The following is a 7,167-nucleotide window of genomic DNA, read 5'->3' as shown; positions in this document are numbered from 1 at the left end:
TATAGGTGTTTCCATAGGGTTCTCCTAGGTAATTCACCTCTTCCATTGAAGGGTTCTCAGGATCATAAGCTTCTTCTTCAGATGAAGCATCCTTAGTACTGCTTGGTGCATTTTGCATTCCAGACAGACTTTGAGAAATCAAATTGACTTGTTGAGTCAATATCTTGTTCTGAGCCAGAATGGCATTCAGAGCATCAATCTCAAGAACTCTTTTCTTCTGATTTGTCCCATTGTTCACAGGATTCCTTTAAGAAGGGTACATAAATTAGTTATTTGCAACCATTTCAATCAGCTCTTGAGCTTCTGTAGGCGTCTTCTTCAAATGAAGAGATCCTCCAGCAGAGCTATCCAAAGACATCTTGGATAGTTCAGAGAGACCATCATAGAAAATACCTATGATGCTCCATTCAGAAAGCATGTCAGAAGGACATTTTCTGATCAATTGTTTGTATCTTTCCCAAGCTTCATAGAGGGATTCTCCATCCTTCTGTCTGAAGGTTTGGACTTCCACTCTAAGCTTACTCAATTTTTGAGGTGGAAAGAACTTTGCCTAGAAGGCATTGACTAGCTTTTCCCATGAGTCCAGGCTTTCTTTGGGTTGTGAATCCAACCATGTCCTAGCTCTGTCTCTTACAGCAAAAGGGAATAGCATAAGTCTATAGACCTCAGGGTCTACCCCATTAGTCTTGACAGTGTCACAGATTTGCGAGAATTCAGCTAAAAACTGATGAGGATCTTCCAATGGAAGTCCATGAAACTTGCAATTCTGTTGCATTAGAGAAACTAATTGAGGCTTAAGCTCAAAGTTGTTTTCTCCAATGGCAGGGATAGAGATGCTTCTCCCATAGAAGTCGGGAGTAGGTGCAGTAAAGTCACCCAGCACCTTCCTTGCATTGTTGGCATTGTTGTTGTTTTCGGCTGCCATGTCTTCTTCTTTGAAGATTTCTGTTAGGTCCTCTACAGAGAGTTGTGCCTTAGCTTTTCTTAGCTTTCACTTCAAGGTCCTTTCAGGTTCAGGGTCAGCTTCAACAAGAATGCTTTTGTCTTTGTTCCTGCTCATATGAAAGAGAAGAGAACAAGAAAATATGGAATCCTCTATGTCACAGTATAGAGATTCCTTGAGGTGTCAGAGGAAAAGAAAAGTAGAAGACAGAAGTAGAAAATTCGAACTTATCAAAGAAGAAGGAGTTCGAATTTTTCATTAAGGAATAGTGTTAGTCCATAAATAGAAGGATGTTAGAAGAAAGGAAGTAATTTTCGAAAATTAAGTTAAAGAATTTGAAAACATTTTGAAAAACACTAATTGATTTTCGAAAATAAAAGTGGGAAAGAAATCAAGTGATTTTTGAAAAAGATTTTGAAATTAGAAGTCAAAAAGATTTGATTGAAAACTATTTTGAAAAAGATGAGGTTAAGAAGATATGATTGGTTTTAAAAAATATGTGATTGAGAAGATATGATTTGAAAACAATTTTTAAAAAGATTTGATTTTAAAAATTAATGACTTGCCTATCAAGAAAAGATATGATTCAAACATTAAACCTTTCTCAACAGAAAAGGCAACATACTTGAAATGTTGAATCAAATCATTAATTGATAGCAAGTATCTTTGAAAAAGGAAAGAAATTGATTTTGAAAACATTTGATTGAAAAGATATGATATGAAAAAGATTTGATTTTGAAAAACTTTGAAAACTTGAAAAAAAATTGATTTGAAAACAAAATCCTCCCCCTTGTGCCATCCTGGCGTTAAACGCCCAGAATGGTGCACATTCTGGCGTTTAACGCCCAAAACTCTACCCTTTTGGGCGTTAAACGCCCAACCAGGTACCCTGGCTGGCGTTTAAACGCCAGTCTGTCCTTCTTCACTGGGCATTTTGAACACCCAGCTTTTTCTGTGCAATTCCTCTGTTGTATGTTCTGAATCTTCAGTTCTCTATATTATTGACTTGAGAAGACACAAATTAAAAATATTTTTGGACTTTTAATAATCAAAATGCAACTAAAATCAAATAACAATGCATGCAAGACACCAAACTTAGCAGTTTGTATACTACTGACACTGACAAAATGAGAATGCATATGGAGAACAACAAAACACTCAAGTCAAGAGAATTCAAAGATCAGAGTAAGAAATAATCAAGAATTACTTGAAGATCCTTAAGACACATGAATGAATGCATGCAATTGACACCAAACTTAAGATGAGACTCTAGACTCAAACAAGAAACATAAAATATTTTTGGTTTTTATGATTTTGTAATTTTTTTTTTGTGCTTTTTCGAAAATTATATGGAAAAGAAAATAAAGGTATCAAAATTCTTAATGAGAATTCCAGGAATCATGCAATGTTAGTCTAAAGCTTCAGTCTAAAGGAATTAGACATGGCTAGCCAAGCTTCAGCAGGACATTGCATTCAAGAGCTAAATTGATGAAGATCAATCAGCCTTGGTGATGATAAGAACATCACCTTGAAACACTAGAATTCATTCTTAAGAACTCTGAAGAAAAAAAATACCTAATCTAAGCAACAAGATGAACCGTCAGTTGTCCATACACAAAACAATCCCCGGCAACGGTGCCAAAAACTTGGTGCGCGAAATTGTGATCACTACACAACTTTGCACAACTAACCAGCAAGTGCACTGGGTCGTCCAAGTAATACCTTACGCGACTAAGGGTCGATCCCACGGAGATTGTTGGTATGAAGCAAGCTATGGTCACCTTGTAAATCTTAGTCAGGCAGACTCAAATGGGTATAGTGATATACAAATAAAGCATAAAGATAAAGATAGAGGTACTTATGTAATTCATTGGTAGGAACTTCAGATAAGCGTATGAAGATGCCTTCCCTTCTGTCTCTCTGCTTTCCTACTGTCTTCATCCAATCCTTCTTACTCCTTTCCATGGCAAGCTTATGTAGGGTTTCACCGTTGTCAGTGGCTACCTCCCATCCTATCAGTGAAAATGTTCCTATGCTCTGTCACAGCATATGGCTAATCAGCTGTCGGTTCTCGGTCAGGCCGGAATAGAATCCAGCGATTCTTTTGCGTCTGTCACTAACGCCCCGCCTGCTAGGAGTTTGAAGCACGTCACAGTCATTCGATCATTGAATCCTACTCAGAATACCACAGACAAGGTTTAGACCTTCCGGATTCTCTTGAATGCCACCATCTGTTCTCGCCTATACCACGAAGACTCTGATCCCACGGAATGGCTGGCTCGTTTGTCAGGCGAGCACTCGGTTGTCAGGCGATCAACCATGCATCGTGTATCAGGAATCCAAGAGATATTCACTAGAGCCTTGGTTGCTTGTAGAACAAAAGTGGTTGTCAGTCACCTTGTTCATAGGTGAGAATGATGATGAGTGTCACGGATCATCACATTCATCAAGTTGAAGAACAAGTGATATCTTGGACAAGGAACAAGCGGAATTGAATAGAAGAACAATAGTAATTGCATTAATACTCGAGGTACAGCAGAGCTCCACACCTTAATCTATGGTGTGTAGAAACTCCACCGTTGAAAATACACAAGAACAAGGTCTAGGCATGGCCGTGAGGCCAGCCTCCCAATGATCTAAGAACTAGAAGTCCAAAGATGAAAATACAATAGTAAAAGGTCCTACTTATAGAAAACTAGTAGCCTAAGGTTTACAAAGATGAGTAAATGACATAAAAATCCACTTCCGGGCCCACTTGGTGTGTGCTTGGGCTGAGCAATGAAGCAATTTCGTGTAGAGACTCTTCTTGGAGTTAAACGCCAGCTTTTATGCCAGTTTGGGCGTTTAACTCCCATTTAGGTGCCAGTTCCGGCGTTTAACGCTGGGAATTCTGAGGGTGACTTTGAACGCCGGTTTGGGCCATCAAATCTTGGGCAAAGTATGGACTATCATATATTGCTGGAAAGCCCAGGATGTCTATTTTCCAACGCCGTTGAGAGCGTGCCAATTGGGCTTCTGTAGCTCCAGAAAATCCTCTTCGAGTGCAGGGAGGTCAGAATCCAACAGCATCTGCAGTCCTTTTCAGTCTCTGAATCAGATTTTTGCTCAGGTCCCTCAATTTCAGCCAGAAAATACCTGAAATCACAGAAAAACACACAAACTCATAGTAAAGTCCAGAAAAGTGAATTTTAACTAAAAACTAATAAAAATATACTAAAAACTAACTAGATTATACTAAAAACATACTAAAAACAATGCCAAAAAGGGTACAAATTATCCGCTCATCAGGCCAGTCTTTAAGTAATTATATTAACTATCCGTAAGACCTCATCAGGTTCTTTTTTTGGATTGCTTTCGATAACTTCTTACATTATTCTGTGTTCATCTTTGCCGATTTATAGAAAATGGTTGGCGTCTTTAGATCGTCCTTTGGGTGAATCGCGTTTTCACCTTTATCGGACGATTGTTTTTATCGTGGTCGCGCAGTGAATTTGTTTTTCACTTTCTACCGACCTGTTGCTTTATAATCGGATGATGAATACTTCAGATTAATGCGTCTTGGAATCTTGTAGAATATCTAAATAAACTTTATTCAAAGAAAAAATGCAAATATATACATGTGGGAATTTCCTTGTTCCTTTAAGTCGGGTATGATCTAGGTCTCGACATGGTGCCTCATTAAAAAACCTTTTCAGGAAAAAGAGCGCATCCATTTAGTGAGATCCTTTTTTCTAACTGTAGTACCTTCTTAGGTTGCAGGCGTGCCATGATCGAGGAAGCTCTCGTCCATCAAGCTCGGACAGTCTGTAGTAGCCCTTCCCCAGTACTTCAATGACTCGGTAGGGTCCTTTCCAGTTTGCTGCCAGCTTTCCTTCTCCCGGTCGAGTTGTTCCAATGTCATTTCTGATTAGGATGAGATCATTCTTTGCAAAACTTCTCGGCACTACCTTTTGATTATATCTGGAAGCCATTCGTCGCTTTAGAGCTTCTTCCCTGATCCGAGCTCTTTCTTGGATTTCAGGTAGCAAGTCGAGCTCTTCTCTCTGAAGTTGGGAGTTTGCTCGTTCATTGTAGTGGACTACTCGAGGAGATCCTTCTTCGATTTCTATTGGAATCATTGCCTCCGCTCCGTATGCTAGTCGGAATGGTGATTCGTTTGTAGTAGAATGGGGGGTTGTTCGATACGCCCAAAGGACTTGTGGAAGTTCCTCGGCCCAGGCTCCTTTTGCCTCTTGTAGCCTCCGCTTTAGTCCGACCAATATGACTTTGTTGGCCGCTTCGGCTTGTCCATTGGCTTGGGGATGTTCGACGGAGGTGAACTGGTGCTTTATGTTCAAGTCGGCCACCAATTTTCTGAAGCCTGCCTCTGTAAATTGGGTACCGTTGTCCGTGGTGATGGAGTATGGTACCCCGAACCTCGTAATAATGTTCCTATATAGGAATTTTCGACTTCTTTGAGCGGTGGCGTTGGCCAGGGGTTCTGCCTCGATCCATTTTGTGAAATAGTCTACTCCTACTATGAGGAATTTTACTTGTCCCGATCCCTGTGGGAAGGGTCCGAGAAGGTCGAGTCCCCATTTCGCGAATGGCCAGGGTGAGGTCACGCTGATGAGCTTTTCTGGTGGGGCAATGTGAAAGTTGGCATGCTTCTGGCATGGTGGACATGTCTTTACAAATTCTGCAGCCTCCTTTTGTAGAGTTGGCCAATAGAATCCCGCCCGGAGTATCTTTTTGGTGAGGGCTTGCGCTCCGAGATGATTTCCACAAATGCCGCTGTGTACTTCCTCCAAGACTTCCTTTGTGTTGGAAGTTGGTACGCATTTTAGTAAAGGTGTTGATATCCCTCTTTTGTACAGCGTGTTGTTTATGATAGTGTAGTACTGTGCCTCCCTTTTTAGCCTCTTTGCCTCCTTTTCATCTGTAGGGAGTTCTTCTATTTTGAGGTAGTTTATTATGGGGGTCATCCATCCTTGATCCCGACCTATTATGGCTAGGATTCTTTCTTCTTCCGCTATTGACGGGTTCTGTAATACCTCCTGGATGAGGCTTCTGTTGTTGCCCCCTGGTTTGGTGCTGGCTAATTTTGAAAGGGCGTCAGCTCGGGCATTTTGCTCACGAGGTATGTGGTGGATCCTATATTCCCCGAGTTGTCCGAGCTGTTCTTTGGTTTTATCCAAATATTTTTTCATGGTCGGATCTTTGGCTTGGTAGCTTCCTGTTATTTGTGAGGTAATGACTTGTGAGTCACTATAGATGTTGAGTTTCCGAGCTCCAACCTCCCTAACCAGCTTCAGACCAGCTAATAGTGCTTCGTATTCTGCCTGGTTGTTTGAGGCCGGGAATCTGAATTTAAGGGAGAGCTCAAGTTGAGTTCTTTGGTTGCTCTCAATTATCACACCCGCACCGCTTCCTGTTTTATTCGAGGATCCGTCTACGTATATGTTCCATTCTATGGGGATTTCCGGGATGTCTGTAAATTCTGCGATGAAGTCGGCCAGGTGTTGCGATTTGATTGCTGTACGCGCCTCGTATTGGAGGTCGAATTCGGACAACTCGATCGCCCATTGTAGGATTCTTCCTGCTAGATCTATTTTCTGCAATATTCCTTTTATGGGTTGGTTGGTTCGAACTTTAATGGTATGCGCCTGGAAATATGGGCGAAGCCGCCGGGATGTGAGGATCAGAGCATAGGCAAACTTTTCTATTTTCTGGTAGTTCAGCTCGGATCCCTGTAGTGCTTTGCTAATGAAGTAGACGGATTTTTGCCCATGTTCGTCTTCTCTGACTAGTGCTGAGGCTATTGCCCGGCTCCCTACTTCGAGATATAATATGAGCGGTTCTCCTTCTCGTGGCCGAGATAGGATGGGTGGCCGTCCTAAGAACTCCTTGAAGTCTAGGGAGGCTTGCTCACATTCTGTCATCCATTCGAACTGTTTTCCCTTTCTTAAAGTAGCATAGAAGGGAAGAGATCTTATCGCAGCTCCTGCTAAGAATCGGGATAGAGCGGCCAACCCCCCGTTGAGTTGTTGTACTTCTTTAATACAAGTTGGGCACTTCATGTTTAGTATGGCTCGACACTTGTCTGGATTTGCTTCAATCCCCCTTTGTGTGAGCATGAAGCCCAAGAATTTGCCGGTTTCTACTGCGAAGGTGCATTTTGCGGGATTGAGCCGTATATTGTGTTTCCTGATAGTAGAAAACACTTGAGTCAGGTCGGATAACAA

At 41.4% G+C, this 7,167-nt stretch overlaps 1 non-coding gene across 1 annotated transcript; it reads left to right on the top strand.

Moving 5' to 3' along the window:
* Positions 1-412: 412 nt before the first annotated feature.
* On the top strand, positions 413-520 carry LOC130942884 (small nucleolar RNA R71). The gene has a single exon (XR_009071429.1). It is a non-coding gene; the product is annotated as a small nucleolar RNA R71 (small nucleolar RNA).
* The last annotated feature ends 6,647 nt before the right edge of the window (positions 521-7,167 follow it).

The sequence above is a fragment of the Arachis stenosperma genome, chromosome 7 (assembly GCF_014773155.1).
Source record: "Arachis stenosperma cultivar V10309 chromosome 7, arast.V10309.gnm1.PFL2, whole genome shotgun sequence".
Taxonomy (NCBI): Eukaryota; Viridiplantae; Streptophyta; class Magnoliopsida; order Fabales; family Fabaceae; genus Arachis; species Arachis stenosperma.
Note: the sequence above shows the minus strand (reverse complement) of the source record. Positions and strands in the feature narration are given on the sequence as shown.